The 18,286-nt window shown below is 51.4% G+C and overlaps 55 non-coding genes across 55 annotated transcripts; all 55 read right to left on the bottom strand.

Annotated features, from left to right (window-relative positions):
- Positions 1 to 192: 192 nt before the first annotated feature.
- On the bottom strand, positions 193 to 274 carry trnal-uag (transfer RNA leucine (anticodon UAG)). Its single transcript has one exon. It is a non-coding gene; the product is annotated as a tRNA-Leu (tRNA).
- A 526-nt stretch (positions 275 to 800) lies between these two features.
- On the bottom strand, positions 801 to 882 carry trnal-aag (transfer RNA leucine (anticodon AAG)). Its single transcript has one exon. It is a non-coding gene; the product is annotated as a tRNA-Leu (tRNA).
- A 127-nt stretch (positions 883 to 1,009) lies between these two features.
- Positions 1,010 to 1,081, bottom strand: trnag-ucc (transfer RNA glycine (anticodon UCC)). The gene has a single exon. It is a non-coding gene; the product is annotated as a tRNA-Gly (tRNA).
- A 326-nt stretch (positions 1,082 to 1,407) lies between these two features.
- On the bottom strand, positions 1,408 to 1,489 carry trnal-aag (transfer RNA leucine (anticodon AAG)). The gene has a single exon. It is a non-coding gene; the product is annotated as a tRNA-Leu (tRNA).
- A 526-nt stretch (positions 1,490 to 2,015) lies between these two features.
- On the bottom strand, positions 2,016 to 2,097 carry trnal-aag (transfer RNA leucine (anticodon AAG)). The gene has a single exon. It is a non-coding gene; the product is annotated as a tRNA-Leu (tRNA).
- A 127-nt stretch (positions 2,098 to 2,224) lies between these two features.
- On the bottom strand, positions 2,225 to 2,296 carry trnag-ucc (transfer RNA glycine (anticodon UCC)). The gene has a single exon. It is a non-coding gene; the product is annotated as a tRNA-Gly (tRNA).
- A 327-nt stretch (positions 2,297 to 2,623) lies between these two features.
- On the bottom strand, positions 2,624 to 2,705 carry trnal-aag (transfer RNA leucine (anticodon AAG)). The gene has a single exon. It is a non-coding gene; the product is annotated as a tRNA-Leu (tRNA).
- A 526-nt stretch (positions 2,706 to 3,231) lies between these two features.
- trnal-aag (transfer RNA leucine (anticodon AAG)) lies at positions 3,232 to 3,313 on the bottom strand. The gene has a single exon. It is a non-coding gene; the product is annotated as a tRNA-Leu (tRNA).
- Positions 3,314 to 3,440: 127 nt separating this feature from the next.
- On the bottom strand, positions 3,441 to 3,512 carry trnag-ucc (transfer RNA glycine (anticodon UCC)). Its single transcript has one exon. It is a non-coding gene; the product is annotated as a tRNA-Gly (tRNA).
- A 327-nt stretch (positions 3,513 to 3,839) lies between these two features.
- trnal-aag (transfer RNA leucine (anticodon AAG)) lies at positions 3,840 to 3,921 on the bottom strand. The gene has a single exon. It is a non-coding gene; the product is annotated as a tRNA-Leu (tRNA).
- A 127-nt stretch (positions 3,922 to 4,048) lies between these two features.
- On the bottom strand, positions 4,049 to 4,120 carry trnag-ucc (transfer RNA glycine (anticodon UCC)). Its single transcript has one exon. It is a non-coding gene; the product is annotated as a tRNA-Gly (tRNA).
- Positions 4,121 to 4,447: 327 nt separating this feature from the next.
- trnal-aag (transfer RNA leucine (anticodon AAG)) lies at positions 4,448 to 4,529 on the bottom strand. Its single transcript has one exon. It is a non-coding gene; the product is annotated as a tRNA-Leu (tRNA).
- A 127-nt stretch (positions 4,530 to 4,656) lies between these two features.
- Positions 4,657 to 4,728, bottom strand: trnag-ucc (transfer RNA glycine (anticodon UCC)). Its single transcript has one exon. It is a non-coding gene; the product is annotated as a tRNA-Gly (tRNA).
- A 327-nt stretch (positions 4,729 to 5,055) lies between these two features.
- On the bottom strand, positions 5,056 to 5,137 carry trnal-aag (transfer RNA leucine (anticodon AAG)). The gene has a single exon. It is a non-coding gene; the product is annotated as a tRNA-Leu (tRNA).
- A 127-nt stretch (positions 5,138 to 5,264) lies between these two features.
- Positions 5,265 to 5,336, bottom strand: trnag-ucc (transfer RNA glycine (anticodon UCC)). The gene has a single exon. It is a non-coding gene; the product is annotated as a tRNA-Gly (tRNA).
- Positions 5,337 to 5,663: 327 nt separating this feature from the next.
- trnal-aag (transfer RNA leucine (anticodon AAG)) lies at positions 5,664 to 5,745 on the bottom strand. Its single transcript has one exon. It is a non-coding gene; the product is annotated as a tRNA-Leu (tRNA).
- A 127-nt stretch (positions 5,746 to 5,872) lies between these two features.
- Positions 5,873 to 5,944, bottom strand: trnag-ucc (transfer RNA glycine (anticodon UCC)). Its single transcript has one exon. It is a non-coding gene; the product is annotated as a tRNA-Gly (tRNA).
- Positions 5,945 to 6,271: 327 nt separating this feature from the next.
- trnal-aag (transfer RNA leucine (anticodon AAG)) lies at positions 6,272 to 6,353 on the bottom strand. The gene has a single exon. It is a non-coding gene; the product is annotated as a tRNA-Leu (tRNA).
- Positions 6,354 to 6,480: 127 nt separating this feature from the next.
- trnag-ucc (transfer RNA glycine (anticodon UCC)) lies at positions 6,481 to 6,552 on the bottom strand. The gene has a single exon. It is a non-coding gene; the product is annotated as a tRNA-Gly (tRNA).
- Positions 6,553 to 6,878: 326 nt separating this feature from the next.
- Positions 6,879 to 6,960, bottom strand: trnal-aag (transfer RNA leucine (anticodon AAG)). The gene has a single exon. It is a non-coding gene; the product is annotated as a tRNA-Leu (tRNA).
- A 127-nt stretch (positions 6,961 to 7,087) lies between these two features.
- Positions 7,088 to 7,159, bottom strand: trnag-ucc (transfer RNA glycine (anticodon UCC)). The gene has a single exon. It is a non-coding gene; the product is annotated as a tRNA-Gly (tRNA).
- Positions 7,160 to 7,486: 327 nt separating this feature from the next.
- trnal-aag (transfer RNA leucine (anticodon AAG)) lies at positions 7,487 to 7,568 on the bottom strand. Its single transcript has one exon. It is a non-coding gene; the product is annotated as a tRNA-Leu (tRNA).
- Positions 7,569 to 7,695: 127 nt separating this feature from the next.
- On the bottom strand, positions 7,696 to 7,767 carry trnag-ucc (transfer RNA glycine (anticodon UCC)). Its single transcript has one exon. It is a non-coding gene; the product is annotated as a tRNA-Gly (tRNA).
- Positions 7,768 to 8,092: 325 nt separating this feature from the next.
- trnai-uau (transfer RNA isoleucine (anticodon UAU)) lies at positions 8,093 to 8,176 on the bottom strand. The gene has a single exon. It is a non-coding gene; the product is annotated as a tRNA-Ile (tRNA).
- A 125-nt stretch (positions 8,177 to 8,301) lies between these two features.
- On the bottom strand, positions 8,302 to 8,373 carry trnag-ucc (transfer RNA glycine (anticodon UCC)). The gene has a single exon. It is a non-coding gene; the product is annotated as a tRNA-Gly (tRNA).
- Positions 8,374 to 8,700: 327 nt separating this feature from the next.
- On the bottom strand, positions 8,701 to 8,782 carry trnal-aag (transfer RNA leucine (anticodon AAG)). Its single transcript has one exon. It is a non-coding gene; the product is annotated as a tRNA-Leu (tRNA).
- A 127-nt stretch (positions 8,783 to 8,909) lies between these two features.
- Positions 8,910 to 8,981, bottom strand: trnag-ucc (transfer RNA glycine (anticodon UCC)). Its single transcript has one exon. It is a non-coding gene; the product is annotated as a tRNA-Gly (tRNA).
- A 327-nt stretch (positions 8,982 to 9,308) lies between these two features.
- trnal-aag (transfer RNA leucine (anticodon AAG)) lies at positions 9,309 to 9,390 on the bottom strand. The gene has a single exon. It is a non-coding gene; the product is annotated as a tRNA-Leu (tRNA).
- A 127-nt stretch (positions 9,391 to 9,517) lies between these two features.
- Positions 9,518 to 9,589, bottom strand: trnag-ucc (transfer RNA glycine (anticodon UCC)). The gene has a single exon. It is a non-coding gene; the product is annotated as a tRNA-Gly (tRNA).
- Positions 9,590 to 9,915: 326 nt separating this feature from the next.
- Positions 9,916 to 9,999, bottom strand: trnal-uag (transfer RNA leucine (anticodon UAG)). The gene has a single exon. It is a non-coding gene; the product is annotated as a tRNA-Leu (tRNA).
- Positions 10,000 to 10,124: 125 nt separating this feature from the next.
- Positions 10,125 to 10,196, bottom strand: trnag-ucc (transfer RNA glycine (anticodon UCC)). The gene has a single exon. It is a non-coding gene; the product is annotated as a tRNA-Gly (tRNA).
- Positions 10,197 to 10,523: 327 nt separating this feature from the next.
- On the bottom strand, positions 10,524 to 10,605 carry trnal-aag (transfer RNA leucine (anticodon AAG)). Its single transcript has one exon. It is a non-coding gene; the product is annotated as a tRNA-Leu (tRNA).
- Positions 10,606 to 10,732: 127 nt separating this feature from the next.
- trnag-ucc (transfer RNA glycine (anticodon UCC)) lies at positions 10,733 to 10,804 on the bottom strand. The gene has a single exon. It is a non-coding gene; the product is annotated as a tRNA-Gly (tRNA).
- A 327-nt stretch (positions 10,805 to 11,131) lies between these two features.
- On the bottom strand, positions 11,132 to 11,213 carry trnal-aag (transfer RNA leucine (anticodon AAG)). The gene has a single exon. It is a non-coding gene; the product is annotated as a tRNA-Leu (tRNA).
- A 127-nt stretch (positions 11,214 to 11,340) lies between these two features.
- On the bottom strand, positions 11,341 to 11,412 carry trnag-ucc (transfer RNA glycine (anticodon UCC)). Its single transcript has one exon. It is a non-coding gene; the product is annotated as a tRNA-Gly (tRNA).
- Positions 11,413 to 11,739: 327 nt separating this feature from the next.
- Positions 11,740 to 11,821, bottom strand: trnal-aag (transfer RNA leucine (anticodon AAG)). The gene has a single exon. It is a non-coding gene; the product is annotated as a tRNA-Leu (tRNA).
- Positions 11,822 to 11,948: 127 nt separating this feature from the next.
- trnag-ucc (transfer RNA glycine (anticodon UCC)) lies at positions 11,949 to 12,020 on the bottom strand. Its single transcript has one exon. It is a non-coding gene; the product is annotated as a tRNA-Gly (tRNA).
- Positions 12,021 to 12,346: 326 nt separating this feature from the next.
- On the bottom strand, positions 12,347 to 12,430 carry trnal-uag (transfer RNA leucine (anticodon UAG)). The gene has a single exon. It is a non-coding gene; the product is annotated as a tRNA-Leu (tRNA).
- A 125-nt stretch (positions 12,431 to 12,555) lies between these two features.
- Positions 12,556 to 12,627, bottom strand: trnag-ucc (transfer RNA glycine (anticodon UCC)). Its single transcript has one exon. It is a non-coding gene; the product is annotated as a tRNA-Gly (tRNA).
- A 327-nt stretch (positions 12,628 to 12,954) lies between these two features.
- Positions 12,955 to 13,036, bottom strand: trnal-aag (transfer RNA leucine (anticodon AAG)). Its single transcript has one exon. It is a non-coding gene; the product is annotated as a tRNA-Leu (tRNA).
- Positions 13,037 to 13,163: 127 nt separating this feature from the next.
- On the bottom strand, positions 13,164 to 13,235 carry trnag-ucc (transfer RNA glycine (anticodon UCC)). The gene has a single exon. It is a non-coding gene; the product is annotated as a tRNA-Gly (tRNA).
- A 326-nt stretch (positions 13,236 to 13,561) lies between these two features.
- trnal-aag (transfer RNA leucine (anticodon AAG)) lies at positions 13,562 to 13,643 on the bottom strand. The gene has a single exon. It is a non-coding gene; the product is annotated as a tRNA-Leu (tRNA).
- Positions 13,644 to 13,770: 127 nt separating this feature from the next.
- Positions 13,771 to 13,842, bottom strand: trnag-ucc (transfer RNA glycine (anticodon UCC)). The gene has a single exon. It is a non-coding gene; the product is annotated as a tRNA-Gly (tRNA).
- Positions 13,843 to 14,169: 327 nt separating this feature from the next.
- On the bottom strand, positions 14,170 to 14,251 carry trnal-aag (transfer RNA leucine (anticodon AAG)). The gene has a single exon. It is a non-coding gene; the product is annotated as a tRNA-Leu (tRNA).
- Positions 14,252 to 14,378: 127 nt separating this feature from the next.
- On the bottom strand, positions 14,379 to 14,450 carry trnag-ucc (transfer RNA glycine (anticodon UCC)). Its single transcript has one exon. It is a non-coding gene; the product is annotated as a tRNA-Gly (tRNA).
- A 326-nt stretch (positions 14,451 to 14,776) lies between these two features.
- trnal-aag (transfer RNA leucine (anticodon AAG)) lies at positions 14,777 to 14,858 on the bottom strand. Its single transcript has one exon. It is a non-coding gene; the product is annotated as a tRNA-Leu (tRNA).
- Positions 14,859 to 14,985: 127 nt separating this feature from the next.
- On the bottom strand, positions 14,986 to 15,057 carry trnag-ucc (transfer RNA glycine (anticodon UCC)). Its single transcript has one exon. It is a non-coding gene; the product is annotated as a tRNA-Gly (tRNA).
- Positions 15,058 to 15,384: 327 nt separating this feature from the next.
- On the bottom strand, positions 15,385 to 15,466 carry trnal-aag (transfer RNA leucine (anticodon AAG)). The gene has a single exon. It is a non-coding gene; the product is annotated as a tRNA-Leu (tRNA).
- Positions 15,467 to 15,593: 127 nt separating this feature from the next.
- Positions 15,594 to 15,665, bottom strand: trnag-ucc (transfer RNA glycine (anticodon UCC)). The gene has a single exon. It is a non-coding gene; the product is annotated as a tRNA-Gly (tRNA).
- Positions 15,666 to 15,991: 326 nt separating this feature from the next.
- Positions 15,992 to 16,073, bottom strand: trnal-aag (transfer RNA leucine (anticodon AAG)). The gene has a single exon. It is a non-coding gene; the product is annotated as a tRNA-Leu (tRNA).
- A 127-nt stretch (positions 16,074 to 16,200) lies between these two features.
- trnag-ucc (transfer RNA glycine (anticodon UCC)) lies at positions 16,201 to 16,272 on the bottom strand. Its single transcript has one exon. It is a non-coding gene; the product is annotated as a tRNA-Gly (tRNA).
- Positions 16,273 to 16,598: 326 nt separating this feature from the next.
- On the bottom strand, positions 16,599 to 16,682 carry trnal-uag (transfer RNA leucine (anticodon UAG)). The gene has a single exon. It is a non-coding gene; the product is annotated as a tRNA-Leu (tRNA).
- Positions 16,683 to 16,807: 125 nt separating this feature from the next.
- Positions 16,808 to 16,879, bottom strand: trnag-ucc (transfer RNA glycine (anticodon UCC)). The gene has a single exon. It is a non-coding gene; the product is annotated as a tRNA-Gly (tRNA).
- A 327-nt stretch (positions 16,880 to 17,206) lies between these two features.
- Positions 17,207 to 17,288, bottom strand: trnal-aag (transfer RNA leucine (anticodon AAG)). Its single transcript has one exon. It is a non-coding gene; the product is annotated as a tRNA-Leu (tRNA).
- Positions 17,289 to 18,021: 733 nt separating this feature from the next.
- trnag-ucc (transfer RNA glycine (anticodon UCC)) lies at positions 18,022 to 18,093 on the bottom strand. The gene has a single exon. It is a non-coding gene; the product is annotated as a tRNA-Gly (tRNA).
- Between the last annotated feature and the right edge of the window lie 193 nt (positions 18,094 to 18,286).

Genomic DNA, 18,286 nt, shown 5'->3' with positions numbered 1-18,286 from the left:
ATCTGGATGTGTTCGACCGTCACAAGAGACAAAATGCCTCTTCACGGTTTGTATTGTCTGGGAATGGAGCCACTATACCTACGATGCCCCAAAAAGCATCAAGGACCGCACAACATGTCGAGCCACAGTTCACCTTTTCAAACCCAATTACTGACGTGAAAGCAACGAGACGGCGTTAGCACCCTACAAAAGTGGCAGCGGTGGGATTCGAACCCACGCCTCCGGAGAGACTGGAGCCTAAATCCAGCGCCTTGGACCGCTCGGCCACGCTACCCCGTTGTCAGCTCTAGGCAACCCGATATCCTCCCGAAGCTGATCGATCGTCCAGGAGCTCACAAGATGTTTCTAATGCCCGCAAGCGGTTGAATGTCACAAGATAAAACACATCTTTCTCAAGTTTCTGCATTGGCCGGGAACCGAACCCGGGTCAACTGCCTGGAAGGCAGCTATGCTTGCCACTATACCACCAATGCCCACAACGGCCTCCATGATCGCACGGCATTTGGAGCCACGGTTCAACTTTTCACACCACCGACTTACGTCCAACGAGTAAGAGATTGCCCTAAGCCTGGTACATACTTCTGCCGAGTTTGGAACACTTGGCCTAATCTGGATGTGTTCGACCGTCACAAGAGACAAAATGCCTCTTCACGGTTTGTATTGTCTGGGAATGGAGCCACTATACCTACGATGCCCCCAAAAAGCATCAAGGACCGCACAACATGTCGAGCCACAGTTCACCTTTTCAAACCCACTTACTGATGTGAAAGCAACGAGACGGCGTTAGCACCCTACAAAAGTGGCAGCGGTGGGATTCGAACCCACGCCTCTGGAGAGACTGGAGCCTTAATCCAGCGCCTTGGACCGCTCGGCCACATTACCTTGATGTCAGCTCTTGGCCACCCGAGATCTTCCCGAAGCTGATCGATTGTCCAGGAGCTCATAAGACTTTTCTAATGCCCGCAAGCGGTTGAATGTCACAACATAAAACACATCTTTCTTAAGTTTCTGTATTGGCCGGGAATCGAACCCGGGTCAACTGCTTGGAAGGCAGCTATGCTTGCCACTATACCACCAATGCCCACAACGGCCTTCATGATCGCACGGCATTTGGGGCCACGGTTCAACTTTTTACACCACGACTTACGTCCAACGAGTAAGAGATTGCCCTAAGCCTGGTATATACTTCTGCCGAGTTTGGAACACTTGGCCTAATCTGGATGTGTTCGACCGTCACAAGAGACAAAATGCCTCTTCGCGGTTTGTATTGTCTGGGAATGGAGCCACTATACCTACTATGCCCCCAAAAAGCATCAAGGACCGCACAACATGTCGAGCCACAGTTCACCTTTTCAAACCCAATTACTGACGTGAAAGCAACGAGACGGCGTTAGCACCCTACAAAAGTGGCAGCGGTGGGATTCGAACCCACGCCTCCGGAGAGACTGGAGCCTTAATCCAGCGCCTTGGACCGCTCGGCCACGCTACCTTGTTGTCAGCTCTTGGCCACCCGAGATCTTCCCGAAGATGATCGATTGTCCAGGAGCTCATAAGACTTTTCTAATGCCCGCAAGCGGTTGAATGTCACAAGATAAAACACATCTTTCTTAAGTTTCTGCATTGGCCGGGAATGGAACCCGGGTCAACTGCCTGGAAGGCAGCTATGCTTGCCACTATACCACCAATGCCCACAACGGCCTCCATGATCGCACGGCATTTGGAGCCACGGTTCAACTTTTCACACCACCGACTTACGTCCAACGAGTAAGAGATTGCCCTAAGCCTGGTACATACTTCTGCCGAGTTTGGAACACTTGGCCTAATCTGGATGTGTTCGACCGTCACAAGAGACAAAATGCCTCTTCACGGTTTGTATTGTCTGGGAATGGAGCCACTATACCTACGATGCCCCCAAAAAGCATCAAGGACCGCACAACATGTCGAGCCACAGTTCACCTTTTCAAACCCACTTACTGATGTGAAAGCAACGAGACGGCGTTAGCACCCTACAAAAGTGGCAGTGGTGGGATTCGAACCCACGCCTCTGGAGAGACTGGAGCCTTAATCCAGCGCCTTGGACCGCTCGGCCACACTACCTTGTTGTCAGCTCTTGGCCACCCGAGATCTTCCCGAAGCTGATCGATTGTCCAGGAGCTCATAAGACTTTTCTAATGCCCGCAAGCGGTTGAATGTCACAAGATAAAACACATCTTTCTCAAGTTTCTGCATTGGCCGGGAATCGAACCCGGGTCAACTGCTTGGAAGGCAGCTATGCTTGCCACTATACCACCAATGCCCACAACGGCCTCCATGATCGCACGGCATTTGGAGCCACGGTTCAACTTTTCACACCACCGACTTACGTCCAACGAGTAAGAGATTGCCCTAAGCCTGGTATATACTTCTGCCGAGTTTGGAACACTTGGCCTAATCTGGATGTGTTCGACCGTCACAAGAGACAAAATGCCTCTTCACGGTTTGTATTGTCTGGGAATGGAGCCACTATACCTACGATGCCCCAAAAAAGCATCAAGGACCGCACAACATGTCGAGCCACAGTTCACCTTTTCAAACCCACTTACTGACGTGAAAGCAACGAGACGGCGTTAGCACCCTACAAAAGTGGCAGCGGTGGGATTCGAACCCACGCCTCCGGAGAGACTGGAGCCTTAATCCAGCGCCTTGGACCGCTCGGCCACACTACCTTGTTGTCAGCTCTTGGCCACCTGAGATCTTCCCGAAGCTGATCGATTGTCCAGGAGCTCATAAGACTTTTCTAATGCCCGCAAGCGGTTGAATGTCACAAGATAAAACACATCTTTCTTAAGTTTCTGCATTGGCCGGGAATGGAACCCGGGTCAACTGCCTGGAAGGCAGCTATGCTTGCCACTATACCACCAATGCCCACAACGGCCTCCATGATCGCACGGCATTTGGAGCCACGGTTCAACTTTTCACACCACCGACTTACGTCCAACGAGTAAGAGATTGCCCTAAGCCTGGTACATACTTCTGCCGAGTTTGGAACACTTGGCCTAATCTGGATGTGTTCGACCGTCACAAGAGACAAAATGCCTCTTCACGGTTTGTATTGTCTGGGAATGGAGCCACTATACCTACGATGCCCCCAAAAAGCATCAAGGACCGCACAACATGTCGAGCCACAGTTCACCTTTTCAAACCCACTTACTGATGTGAAAGCAACGAGACGGCGTTAGCACCCTACAAAAGTGGCAGTGGTGGGATTCGAACCCACGCCTCTGGAGAGACTGGAGCCTTAATCCAGCGCCTTGGACCGCTCGGCCACACTACCTTGTTGTCAGCTCTTGGCCACCCGAGATCTTCCCGAAGCTGATCGATTGTCCAGGAGCTCATAAGACTTTTCTAATGCCCGCAAGCGGTTGAATGTCACAAGATAAAACACATCTTTCTCAAGTTTCTGCATTGGCCGGGAATCAAACCCGGGTCAACTGCTTGGAAGGCAGCTATGCTTGCCACTATACCACCAATGCCCACAACGGCCTCCATGATCGCACGGCATTTGGAGCCACGGTTCAACTTTTCACACCACCGACTTACGTCCAACGAGTAAGAGATTGCCCTAAGCCTGGTATATACTTCTGCCGAGTTTGGAACACTTGGCCTAATCTGGATGTGTTCGACCGTCACAAGAGACAAAATGCCTCTTCACGGTTTGTATTGTCTGGGAATGGAGCCACTATACCTACGATGCCCCAAAAAAGCATCAAGGACCGCACAACATGTCGAGCCACAGTTCACCTTTTCAAACCCACTTACTGACATGAAAGCAACGAGACGGCGTTAGCACCCTACAAAAGTGGCAGCGGTGGGATTCGAACCCACGCCTCCGGAGAGACTGGAGCCTTAATCCAGCGCCTTGGACCGCTCGGCCACACTACCTTGTTGTCAGCTCTTGGCCACCCGAGATCTTCCCGAGGCTGATCGATTGTCCAGGAGCTCATAAGACTTTTCTAATGCCCGCAAGCGGTTGAATGTCACAAGATAAAACACATCTTTCTTAAGTTTCTGCATTGGCCGGGAATCGAACCTGGGTCAACTGCTTGGAAGGCAGCTATGCTTGCCACTATACCACCAATGCCCACAACGGCCTCCATGATCGCACGGCATTTGGGGCCACGGTTCAACTTTTCACACCACCGACTTACGTCCAACGAGTAAGAGATTGCCCTAAGCCTGGTATAAACTTCTGCCGAGTTTGGAACACTTGGCCTAATCTGGATGTGTTCGACCGTCACAAGAGACAAAATGCCTCTTCACGGTTTGTATTGTCTGGGAATGGAGCCACTATACCTACGATGCCCCCAAAAAGCATCAAGGACCGCACAACATGTCGAGCCACAGTTCACCTTTTCAAACCCACTTACTGACGTGAAAGCAATGAGACGGCGTTAGCACCCTACAAAAGTGGCAGCGGTGGGATTCGAACCCACGCCTCCGGAGAGACTGGAGCCTTAATCCAGCGCCTTGGACCGCTCGGCCACACTACCTTGTTGTCAGCTCTTGGCCACCCGAGATCTTCCCGAGGCTGATCGATTGTCCAGGAGCTCATAAGACTTTTCTAATGCCCGCAAGCGGTTGAATGTCACAAGATAAAACACATCTTTCTTAAGTTTCTGCATTGGCCGGGAATCGAACCTGGGTCAACTGCTTGGAAGGCAGCTATGCTTGCCACTATACCACCAATGCCCACAACGGCCTCCATGATCGCACGGCATTTGGGGCCACGGTTCAACTTTTCACACCACCGACTTACGTCCAACGAGTAAGAGATTGCCCTAAGCCTGGTATAAACTTCTGCCGAGTTTGGAACACTTGGCCTAATCTGGATGTGTTCGACCGTCACAAGAGACAAAATGCCTCTTCACGGTTTGTATTGTCTGGGAATGGAGCCACTATACCTACGATGCCCCCAAAAAGCATCAAGGACCGCACAACATGTCGAGCCACAGTTCACCTTTTCAAACCCACTTACTGACGTGAAAGCAATGAGACGGCGTTAGCACCCTACAAAAGTGGCAGCGGTGGGATTTGAACCCACGCCTCCGGAGAGACTGGAGCCTTAATCCAGCGCCTTGGACCGCTCGGCCACGCTACCTTGTTGTCAGCTCTTGGCCACCCGAGATCTTCCCGAAGCTGATCGATTGTCCAGGAGCTCATAAGACTTTTCTAATGCCCGCAAGCGGTTGAATGTCACAAGATAAAACACATCTTTCTCAAGTTTCTGCATTGGCCGGGAATCGAACCCGGGTCAACTGCTTGGAAGGCAGCTATGCTTGCCACTATACCACCAATGCCCACAACGGCCTCGATGATCGCACAGCATTTGGAGCCACGGTTCAACTTTTCACACCACCGACTTACGTCCAACGAGTAAGAGATTGCCCTAAGCCTGGTATAAACTTCTGCCGAGTTTGGAACACTTGGCCTAATCTGGATGTGTTCGACCGTCACAAGAGACAAAATGCCTCCTCACGGTTTGTATTGTCTGGGAATGGAGCCACTATACCTACGATGCCCCCAAAAAGCATCAAGGACCGCACAACATGTCGAGCCACAGTTCACCTTTTCAAACCCACTTACTGACGTGAAAGCAATGAGACGGCGTTAGCACCCTACAAAAGTGGCAGCGGTGGGATTTGAACCCACGCCTCCGGAGAGACTGGAGCCTTAATCCAGCGCCTTGGACCGCTCGGCCACGCTACCTTGTTGTCAGCTCTTGGCCACCCGAGATCTTCCCGAAGCTGATCGATTGTCCAGGAGCTCATAAGACTTTTCTAATGCCCGCAAGCGGTTGAATGTCACAAGATAAAACACATCTTTCTCAAGTTTCTGCATTGGCCGGGAATCGAACCCGGGTCAACTGCTTGGAAGGCAGCTATGCTTGCCACTATACCACCAATGCCCACAACGGCCTCGATGATCGCACAGCATTTGGAGCCACGGTTCAACTTTTCACACCACCGACTTACGTCCAACGAGTAAGAGATTGCCCTAAGCCTGGTATATACTTCTGCCGAGTTTGGAACACTTGGCCTAATCTGGATGTGTTCGACCGTCACAAGAGACAAAATGCCTCTTCACGGTTTGTATTGTCTGGGAATGGAGCCACTATACCTACGATGCCCCAAAAAAGCATCAAGGACCGCACAACATGTCGAGCCACAGTTCACCTTTTCAAACCCACTTACTGACGTGAAAGCAACGAGACGGCGTTAGCACCCTACAAAAGTGGCAGCGGTGGGATTCGAACCCACGCCTCCGGAGAGACTGGAGCCTTAATCCAGCGCCTTGGACCGCTCGGTCACGCTACCTTGTTGTCAGCTCTTGGCCACCCGAGATCTTCCCGAAGCTGATCGATTGTCCAGGAGCTCATAAGATTTTTCTAATGCCCGCAAGCGGTTGAATGTCACAAGATAAAACACATCTTTCTTAAGTCTCTGCATTGGCCGGGAATCGAACCCGGGTCAACTGCTTGGAAGGCAGCTATGCTTGCCACTATACCACCAATGCCCACAACGGCCTCCATGATCGCACGGCATTTGGGGCCACGGTTCAACTTTTCACACCACGACTTACGTCCAACGAGTAAGAGATTGCCCTAAGCCTGGTATATACTTCTGCCGAGTTTGGAACACTTGGCCTAATCTGGATGTGTTCGACCGTCACAAGAGACAAAATGCCTCTTCACGGTTTGTATTGTCTGGGAATGGAGCCACTATACCTACGATGCCCCCAAAAAGCATCAAGGACCGCACAACATGTCGAGCCACAGTTCACCTTTTCAAACCCACTTACTGACGTGAAAGCAACGAGACGCCGTTAGCAACCTACAAAAGTGGCAGCGGTGGGATTCGAACCCACGCCTCCGGAGAGACTGGAGCCTTAATCCAGCGCCTTGGACCGCTCGGCCACGCTACCTTGTTGTCAGCTCTTGGCCACCCGAGATCTTCCCGAAGCTGATCGATTGTCCAGGCGCTCATAAGACTTTTCTAATGCCCGCAAGCGGTTGAATGTCACAAGATAAAACACATCTTTCTCAAGTTTCTGCATTGGCCGGGAATCGAACCCGGGTCAACTGCTTGGAAGGCAGCTATGCTTGCCACTATACCACCAATGCCCACAACGGCCTCGATGATCGCACAGCATTTGGAGCCACGGTTCAACTTTTCACACCACCGACTTACGTCCAACGAGTAAGAGATTGCCCTAAGCCTGGTATATACTTCTGCCGAGTTTGGAACACTTGGCCTAATCTGGATGTGTTCGACCGTCACAAGAGACAAAATGCCTCTTCACGGTTTGTATTGTCTGGGAATGGAGCCACTATACCTACGATGCCCCAAAAAAGCATCAAGGACCGCACAACATGTCGAGCCACAGTTCACCTTTTCAAACCCACTTACTGACGTGAAAGCAACGAGACGCCGTTAGCAACCTACAAAAGTGGCAGCGGTGGGATGCGAACCCACGCCTCCGGAGAGACTGGAGCCTTAATCCAGCGCCTTGGACCGCTCGGCCACGCTACCTTGTTGTCAGCTCTTGGCCACCCGAGATCTTCCCGAAGCTGATCGATTGTCCAGGAGCTCATAAGACTTTTCTAATGCCCGCAAGCGGTTGAATGTCACAAGATAAAACACATCTTTCTTAAGTCTCTGCATTGGCCGGGAATCGAACCCGGGTCAACTGCTTGGAAGGCAGCTATGCTTGCCACTATACCACCAATGCCCACAACGGCCTCCATGATCGCACGGCATTTGGGGCCACGGTTCAACTTTTTACACCACGACTTACGTCCAACGAGTAAGAGATTGCCCTAAGCCTGGTATATACTTCTGCCGAGTTTGGAACACTTGGCCTAATCTGGATGTGTTCGACCGTCACAAGAGACAAAATGCCTCTTCACGGTTTGTATTGTCTGGGAATGGAGCCACTATACCTACGATGCCCCAAAAAGCATCAAGGACCGCACAACATTTCGAGCCACAGTTCACCTTTTCAAACCCAATTACTGACGTGAAAGCAACGAGACGGCGTTAGCACCCTACAAAAGTGGCAGCGGTGGGATTCGAACCCACGCCTCCGGAGAGACTGGAGCATAAATCCAGCGCCTTGGTCCGCTCGGCCACGCTATTCCGTTGTCAGCTCTAGGCAACCCGATATCCTCCCGAAGCTGATCGATCGTCCAGGAGCTCACAAGATGTTTCTAATGCCCGCAAGCGGTTGAATGTCACAAGATAAAACACATCTTTCTCAAGTTTCTGCATTGGCCGGGAATCGAACCCGGGTCAACTGCTTGGAAGGCAGCTATGCTTGCCACTATACCACCAATGCCCACAACGGCCTCCATGATCGCACAGCATTTGGAGCCACGGTTCAACTTTTCACACCACCGACTTACGTCCAACGAGTAAGAGATTGCCCTAAGCCTGGTATATACTTCTGCCGAGTTTGGAACACTTGGCCTAATCTGGATGTGTTCGACCGTCACAAGAGACAAAATGCCTCTTCACGGTTTGTATTGTCTGGGAATGGAGCCACTATACCTACGATGCCCCAAAAAAGCATCAAGGACCGCACAACATGTCGAGCCACAGTTCACCTTTTCAAACCCACTTACTGACGTGAAAGCAACGAGACGCCGTTAGCAACCTACAAAAGTGGCAGCGGTGGGATTCGAACCCACGCCTCCGGAGAGACTGGAGCCTTAATCCAGCGCCTTGGACCGCTCGGCCACGCTACCTTGTTGTCAGCTCTTGGCCACCCGAGATCTTCCCGAAGCTGATCGATTGTCCAGGCGCTCATAAGACTTTTCTAATGCCCGCAAGCGGTTGAATGTCACAAGATAAAACACATCTTTCTCAAGTTTCTGCATTGGCCGGGAATCGAACCCAGGTCAACTGCTTGGAAGGCAGCTATGCTTGCCACTATACCACCAATGCCCACAACGGCCTCCATGATCGCACGGCATTTGGGGCCACGGTTCAACTTTTCACACCACCGACTTACGTCCAACGAGTAAGAGATTGCCCTAAGCCTGGTATATACTTCTGCCGAGTTTGGAACACTTGGCCTAATCTGGATGTGTTCGACCGTCACAAGAGACAAAATGCCTCTTCACGGTTTGTATTGTCTGGGAATGGAGCCACTATACCTACGATGCCCCAAAAAAGCATCAAGGACCGCACAACATGTCGAGCCACAGTTCACCTTTTCAAACCCACTTACTGACGTGAAAGCAACGAGACGGCGTTAGCACCCTACAAAAGTGGCAGCGGTGGGATTCGAACCCACGCCTCCGGAGAGACTGGAGCCTTAATCCAGCGCCTTGGACCGCTCGGCCACGCTACCTTGTTGTCAGCTCTTGGCCACCCGAGATCTTCCCGAAGCTGATCGATTGTCCAGGAGCTCATAAGATTTTTCTAATGCCCGCAAGCGGTTGAATGTCACAAGATAAAACACATCTTTCTTAAGTCTCTGCATTGGCCGGGAATCGAACCCGGGTCAACTGCTTGGAAGGCAGCTATGCTTGCCACTATACCACCAATGCCCACAACGGCCTCCATGATCGCACGGCATTTGGGGCCACGGTTCAACTTTTCACACCACCGACTTACGTCCAACGAGTAAGAGATTGCCCTAAGCCTGGTATATACTTCTGCCGAGTTTGGAACACTTGGCCTAATCTGGATGTGTTCGACCGTCACAAGAGACAAAATGCCTCTTCACGGTTTGTATTGTCTGGGAATGGAGCCACTATACCTACGATGCCCCAAAAAGCATCAAGGACCGCACAACATTTCGAGCCACAGTTCACCTTTTCAAACCCAATTACTGACGTGAAAGCAACGAGACGGCGTTAGCACCCTACAAAAGTGGCAGCGGTGGGATTCGAACCCACGCCTCCGGAGAGACTGGAGCCTAAATCCAGCGCCTTGGTCCGCTCGGCCACGCTATTCCGTTGTCAGCTCTTGGCAACCCGATATCCTCCCGAAGCTGATCGATCGTCCAGGAGCTCACAAGATGTTTCTAATGCCCGCAAGCGGTTGAATGTCACAAGATAAAACACATCTTTCTCAAGTTTCTGCATTGGCCGGGAATCGAACCCGGGTCAACTGCTTGGAAGGCAGCTATGCTTGCCACTATACCACCAATGCCCACAACGGCCTCCATGATCGCACAGCATTTGGAGCCACGGTTCAACTTTTCACACCACCGACTTACGTCCAACGAGTAAGAGATTGCCCTAAGCCTGGTATATACTTCTGCCGAGTTTGGAACACTTGGCCTAATCTGGATGTGTTCGACCGTCACAAGAGACAAAATGCCTCTTCACGGTTTGTATTGTCTGGGAATGGAGCCACTATACCTACGATGCCCCAAAAAAGCATCAAGGACCGCACAACATGTCGAGCCACAGTTCACCTTTTCAAACCCACTTACTGACGTGAAAGCAACGAGACGCCGTTAGCAACCTACAAAAGTGGCAGCGGTGGGATTCGAACCCACGCCTCCGGAGAGACTGGAGCCTTAATCCAGCGCCTTGGACCGCTCGGCCACGCTACCTTGTTGTCAGCTCTTGGCCACCCGAGATCTTCCCGAAGCTGATCGATTGTCCAGGCGCTCATAAGACTTTTCTAATGCCCGCAAGCGGTTGAATGTCACAAGATAAAACACATCTTTCTCAAGTTTCTGCATTGGCCGGGAATCGAACCCGGGTCAACTGCTTGGAAGGCAGCTATGCTTGCCACTATACCACCAATGCCCACAACGGCCTCCATGATCGCACGGCATTTGGGGCCACGGTTCAACTTTTCACACCACCGACTTACGTCCAACGAGTAAGAGATTGCCCTAAGCCTGGTATATACTTCTGCCGAGTTTGGAACACTTGGCCTAATCTGGATGTGTTCGACCGTCACAAGAGACAAAATGCCTCTTCACGGTTTGTATTGTCTGGGAATGGAGCCACTATACCTACGATGCCCCAAAAAAGCATCAAGGACCGCACAACATGTCGAGCCACAGTTCACCTTTTCAAACCCACTTACTGACGTGAAAGCAACGAGACGGCGTTAGCACCCTACAAAAGTGGCAGCGGTGGGATTCGAACCCACGCCTCCGGAGAGACTGGAGCCTTAATCCAGCGCCTTGGACCGCTCGGTCACGCTACCTTGTTGTCAGCTCTTGGCCACCCGAGATCTTCCCGAAGCTGATCGATTGTCCAGGAGCTCATAAGATTTTTCTAATGCCCGCAAGCGGTTGAATGTCACAAGATAAAACACATCTTTCTTAAGTCTCTGCATTGGCCGGGAATCGAACCCGGGTCAACTGCTTGGAAGGCAGCTATGCTTGCCACTATACCACCAATGCCCACAACGGCCTCCATGATCGCACGGCATTTGGGGCCACGGTTCAACTTTTCACACCACCGACTTACGTCCAACGAGTAAGAGATTGCCCTAAGCCTGGTATATACTTCTGCCGAGTTTGGAACACTTGGCCTAATCTGGATGTGTTCGACCGTCACAAGAGACAAAATGCCTCTTCACGGTTTGTATTGTCTGGGAATGGAGCCACTATACCTACGATGCCCCAAAAAAGCATCAAGGACCGCACAACATGTCGAGCCACAGTTCACCTTTTCAAACCCACTTACTGACGTGAAAGCAACGAGACGGCGTTAGCACCCTACAAAAGTGGCAGCGGTGGGATTCGAACCCACGCCTCCGGAGAGACTGGAGCCTTAATCCAGCGCCTTGGACCGCTCGGTCACGCTACCTTGTTGTCAGCTCTTGGCCACCCGAGATCTTCCCGAAGCTGATCGATTGTCCAGGAGCTCATAAGATTTTTCTAATGCCCGCAAGCGGTTGAATGTCACAAGATAAAACACATCTTTCTTAAGTCTCTGCATTGGCCGGGAATCGAACCCGGGTCAACTGCTTGGAAGGCAGCTATGCTTGCCACTATACCACCAATGCCCACAACGGCCTCCATGATCGCACGGCATTTGGGGCCACGGTTCAACTTTTCACACCACCGACTTACGTCCAACGAGTAAGAGATTGCCCTAAGCCTGGTATATACTTCTGCCGAGTTTGGAACACTTGGCCTAATCTGGATGTGTTCGACCGTCACAAGAGACAAAATGCCTCTTCACGGTTTGTATTGTCTGGGAATGGAGCCACTATACCTACGATGCCCCAAAAAGCATCAAGGACCGCACAACATTTCGAGCCACAGTTCACCTTTTCAAACCCAATTACTGACGTGAAAGCAACGAGACGGCGTTAGCACCCTACAAAAGTGGCAGCGGTGGGATTCGAACCCACGCCTCCGGAGAGACTGGAGCCTAAATCCAGCGCCTTGGTCCGCTCGGCCACGCTATTCCGTTGTCAGCTCTTGGCAACCCGATATCCTCCCGAAGCTGATCGATCGTCCAGGAGCTCACAAGATGTTTCTAATGCCCGCAAGCGGTTGAATGTCACAAGATAAAACACATCTTTCTCAAGTTTCTGCATTGGCCGGGAATCGAACCCGGGTCAACTGCTTGGAAGGCAGCTATGCTTGCCACTATACCACCAATGCCCACAACGGCCTCGATGATCGCACAGCATTTGGAGCCACGGTTCAACTTTTCACACCACCGACTTACGTCCAACGAGTAAGAGATTGCCCTAAGCCTGGTATATACTTCTGCCGAGTTTGGAACACTTGGCCTAATCTGGATGTGTTCGACCGTCACAAGAGACAAAATGCCTCTTCACGGTTTGTATTGTCTGGGAATGGAGCCACTATACCTACGATGCCCCCAAAAAGCATCAAGGACCGCACAACATGTCGAGCCACAGTTCACCTTTTCAAACCCACTTACTGACGTGAAAGCAACGAGACGGCGTTAGCACCCTACAAAAGTGGCAGCGGTGGGATTCGAACCCACGCCTCCGGAGAGACTGGAGCCTTAATCCAGCGCCTTGGACCGCTCGGTCACGCTACCTTGTTGTCAGCTCTTGGCCACCCGAGATCTTCCCGAAGCTGATCGATTGTCCAGGAGCTCATAAGATTTTTCTAATGCCCGCAAGCGGTTGAATGTCACAAGATAAAACACATCTTTCTTAAGTCTCTGCATTGGCCGGGAATCGAACCCGGGTCAACTGCTTGGAAGGCAGCTATGCTTGCCACTATACCACCAATGCCCACAACGGCCTCCATGATCGCACGGCATTTGGGGCCACGGTTCAACTTTTCACACCACGACTTACGTCCAACGAGTAAGAGATTGCCCTAAGCCTGGTATATACTTCTGCCGAGTTTGGAACACTTGGCCTAATCTGGATGTGTTCGACCGTCACAAGAGACAAAATGCCTCTTCACGGTTTGTATTGTCTGGGAATGGAGCCACTATACCTACGATGCCCCAAAAAAGCATCAAGGACCGCACAACATGTCGAGCCACAGTTCACCTTTTCAAACCCACTTACTGACGTGAAAGCAACGAGACGCCGTTAGCAACCTACAAAAGTGGCAGCGGTGGGATTCGAACCCACGCCTCCGGAGAGACTGGAGCCTTAATCCAGCGCCTTGGACCGCTCGGCCACGCTACCTTGTTGTCAGCTCTTGGCCACCCGAGATCTTCCCGAAGCTGATCGATTGTCCAGGAGCTCATAAGACTTTTCTAATGCCCGCAAGCGGTTGAATGTCACAAGATAAAACACATCTTTCTCAAGTTTCTGCATTGGCCGGGAATCGAACCCGGGTCAACTGCTTGGAAGGCAGCTATGCTTGCCACTATACCACCAATGCCCACAACGGCCTCGATGATCGCACAGCATTTGGAGCCACGGTTCAACTTTTCACACCACCGACTTACGTCCAACGAGTAAGAGATTGCCCTAAGCCTGGTATATACTTCTGCCGAGTTTGGAACACTTGGCCTAATCTGGATGTGTTCGACCGTCACAAGAGACAAAATGCCTCTTCACGGTTTGTATTGTCTGGGAATGGAGCCACTATACCTACGATGCCCCCAAAAAGCATCAAGGACCGCACAACATGTCGAGCCACAGTTCACCTTTTCAAACCCACTTACTGACGTGAAAGCAACGAGACGGCGTTAGCACCCTACAAAAGTGGCAGCGGTGGGATTCGAACCCACGCCTCCGGAGAGACTGGAGCCTTAATCCAGCGCCTTGGACCGCTCGGTCACGCTACCTTGTTGTCAGCTCTTGGCCACCCGAGATCTTCCCGAAGCTGATCGATTGTCCAGGAGCTCATAAGATTTTTCTAATGCCCGCAAGCGGTTGAATGTCACAAGATAAAACACATCTTTCTTAAGTCTCTGCATTGGCCGGGAATCGAACCCGGGTCAACTGCTTGGAAGGCAGCTATGCTTGCCACTATACCACCAATGCCCACAACGGCCTCCATGATCGCACGGCATTTGGGGCCACGGTTCAACTTTTCACACCACGACTTACGTCCAACGAGTAAGAGATTGCCCTAAGCCTGGTATATACTTCTGCCGAGTTTGGAACACTTGGCCTAATCTGGATGTGTTCGACCGTCACAAGAGACAAAATGCCTCTTCACGGTTTGTATTGTCTGGGAATGGAGCCACTATACCTACGATGCCCCAAAAAAGCATCAAGGACCGCACAACATGTCGAGCCACAGTTCACCTTTTCAAACCCACTTACTGACGTGAAAGCAACGAGACGCCGTTAGCAACCTACAAAAGTGGCAGCGGTGGGATTCGAACCCACGCCTCCGGAGAGACTGGAGCCTTAATCCAGCGCCTTGGACCGCTCGGCCACGCTACCTTGTTGTCAGCTCTTGGCCACCCGAGATCTTCCCGAAGCTGATCGATTGTCCAGGAGCTCATAAGACTTTTCTAATGCCCGCAAGCGGTTGAATGTCACAAGATAAAACACATCTTTCTCAAGTTTCTGCATTGGCCGGGAATCGAACCCGGGTCAACTGCTTGGAAGGCAGCTATGCTTGCCACTATACCACCAATGCCCACAACGGCCTCGATGATCGCACGGCATTTGGAGCCACGGTTCAACTTTTCACACCACCGACTTACGTCCAACGAGTAAGAGATTGCCCTAAGCCTGGTATATACTTCTGCCGAGTTTGGAACACTTGGCCTAATCTGGATGTGTTCGACCGTCACAAGAGACAAAATGCCTCTTCACGGTTTGTATTGTCTGGGAATGGAGCCACTATACCTACGATGCCCCAAAAAAGCATCAAGGACCGCACAACATGTCGAGCCACAGTTCACCTTTTCAAACCCACTTACTGACGTGAAAGCAACGAGACGGCGTTAGCACCCTACAAAAGTGGCAGCGGTGGGATTCGAACCCACGCCTCCGGAGAGACTGGAGCCTTAATCCAGCGCCTTGGACCGCTCGGTCACGCTACCTTGTTGTCAGCTCTTGGCCACCCGAGATCTTCCCGAAGCTGATCGATTGTCCAGGAGCTCATAAGATTTTTCTAATGCCCGCAAGCGGTTGAATGTCACAAGATAAAACACATCTTTCTTAAGTCTCTGCATTGGCCGGGAATCGAACCCGGGTCAACTGCTTGGAAGGCAGCTATGCTTGCCACTATACCACCAATGCCCACAACGGCCTCCATGATCGCACGGCATTTGGGGCCACGGTTCAACTTTTCACACCACGACTTACGTCCAACGAGTAAGAGATTGCCCTAAGCCTGGTATATACTTCTGCCGAGTTTGGAACACTTGGCCTAATCTGGATGTGTTCGACCGTCACAAGAGACAAAATGCCTCTTCACGGTTTGTATTGTCTGGGAATGGAGCCACTATACCTACGATGCCCCAAAAAAGCATCAAGGACCGCACAACATGTCGAGCCACAGTTCACCTTTTCAAACCCACTTACTGACGTGAAAGCAACGAGACGCCGTTAGCAACCTACAAAAGTGGCAGCGGTGGGATTCGAACCCACGCCTCCGGAGAGACTGGAGCCTTAATCCAGCGCCTTGGACCGCTCGGCCACGCTACCTTGTTGTCAGCTCTTGGCCACCCGAGATCTTCCCGAAGCTGATCGATTGTCCAGGAGCTCATAAGACTTTTCTAATGCCCGCAAGCGGTTGAATGTCACAAGATAAAACACATCTTTCTTAAGTCTCTGCATTGGCCGGGAATCGAACCCGGGTCAACTGCTTGGAAGGCAGCTATGCTTGCCACTATACCACCAATGCCCACAACGGCCTCCATGATGGCACGGCATTTGGAGCCACGGTTCAACTTTTCACACCACCGACTTACGTCCAACGAGTAAGAGATTGCCCTAAGCCTGGTATATACTTCTGCCGAGTTTGGAACACTTGGCCTAATCTGGATGTGTTCGACCGTCACAAGAGACAAAATGCCTCTTCACGGTTTGTATTGTCTGGGAATGGAGCCACTATACCTACGATGCCCCAAAAAGCATCAAGGACCGCACAACATTTCGAGCCACAGTTCACCTTTTCAAACCCAATTACTGACGTGAAAGCAACGAGACGGCGTTAGCACCCTACAAAAGTGGCAGCGGTGGGATTCGAACCCACGCCTCCGGAGAGACTGGAGCCTAAATCCAGCGCCTTGGTCCGCTCGGCCACGCTATTCCGTTGTCAGCTCTAGGCAACCCGATATCCTCCCGAAGCTGATCGATCGTCCAGGAGCTCACAAGATGTTTCTAATGCCCGCAAGCGGTTGAATGTCACAAGATAAAACACATCTTTCTCAAGTTTCTGCATTGGCCGGGAATCGAACCCGGGTCAACTGCTTGGAAGGCAGCTATGCTTGCCACTATACCACCAATGCCCACAACGGCCTCCATGATCGCACAGCATTTGGAGCCACGGTTCAACTTTTCACACCACCGACTTACGTCCAACGAGTAAGAGATTGCCCTAAGCCTGGTATATACTTCTGCCGAGTTTGGAACACTTGGCCTAATCTGGATGTGTTCGACCGTCACAAGAGACAAAATGCCTCTTCACGGTTTGTATTGTCTGGGAATGGAGCCACTATACCTACGATGCCCCAAAAAAGCATCAAGGACCGCACAACATGTCGAGCCACAGTTCACCTTTTCAAACCCACTTACTGACGTGAAAGCAACGAGACGGCGTTAGCAACCTACAAAAGTGGCAGCGGTGGGATTCGAACCCACGCCTCCGGAGAGACTGGAGCCTTAATCCAGCGCCTTGGACCGCTCGGCCACGCTACCTTGTTGTCAGCTCTTGGCCACCCAAGATCTTCCCGAAGCTGATCGATTGTCCAGGAGCTCATAAGACTTTTCTAATGCCCGCAAGCGGTTGAATGTCACAAGATAAAACAAATCTTTCTTAAGTTTCTGCATTTGCCGGGAATCGAACCCGGGTCAACTGCTTGGAAGGCAGCTATGCTTGCCACTATACCACCAATGCCCACAACCGCCTCCATGATCGCACGGCATTTGGGGCCACGGTTCAACTTTTCACACCACGACTTACGTCCAACGAGTAAGAGATTGCCCTAAGCCTGGTATATACTTCTGCCGAGTTTGGAACACTTGGCCTAATCTGGATGTGTTCGACCGTCACAAGAGACAAAATGCCTCTTCACGGTTTGTATTGTCTGGGAATGGAGCCACTATACCTACGATGCCCCAAAAAGCATCAAGGACCGCACAACATTTCGAGCCACAGTTCACCTTTTCAAACCCAATTACTGACGTGAAAGCAACGAGACGGCGTTAGCACCCTACAAAAGTGACAGCAGTGGGATTCAAACCCACGCCTCCGGAGAGACTGGAGCCTAAATCCAGCGCCTTGGTCCGCTCAGCCACGCTATTCCGTTGTCAGCTCTAGGCAACCCGATATCCTCCCGAAGCTGATCGATCGTCCAGGAGCTCACAAGATGTTTCTAATGCCCGCAAGCGGTTGAATGTCACAAGATAAAACACATCTTTCTCAAGTTTCTGCATTGGCCGGGAATCGAACCCGGGTCAACTGCTTGGAAGGCAGCTATGCTTGCCACTATACCACCAATGCCCACAACGGCCTCCATGATCGCACAGCATTTGGAGCCACGGTTCAACTTTTCACACCACCGACTTACGTCCAACGAGTAAGAGATTGCCCTAAGCCTGGTATATACTTCTGCCGAGTTTGGAACACTTGGCCTAATCTGGATGTGTTCGACCGTCACAAGAGACAAAATGCCTCTTCACGGTTTGTATTGTCT

The sequence above is a fragment of the Hypomesus nipponensis genome, chromosome 3 (assembly GCF_054491055.1).
Source record: "Hypomesus nipponensis isolate SF chromosome 3, ASM5449105v1, whole genome shotgun sequence".
Taxonomy (NCBI): Eukaryota; Metazoa; Chordata; class Actinopteri; order Osmeriformes; family Osmeridae; genus Hypomesus; species Hypomesus nipponensis.
The sequence above is the reverse complement of the archived record's forward strand: the minus strand, read 5'-3'. Positions and strand labels throughout refer to the sequence as shown.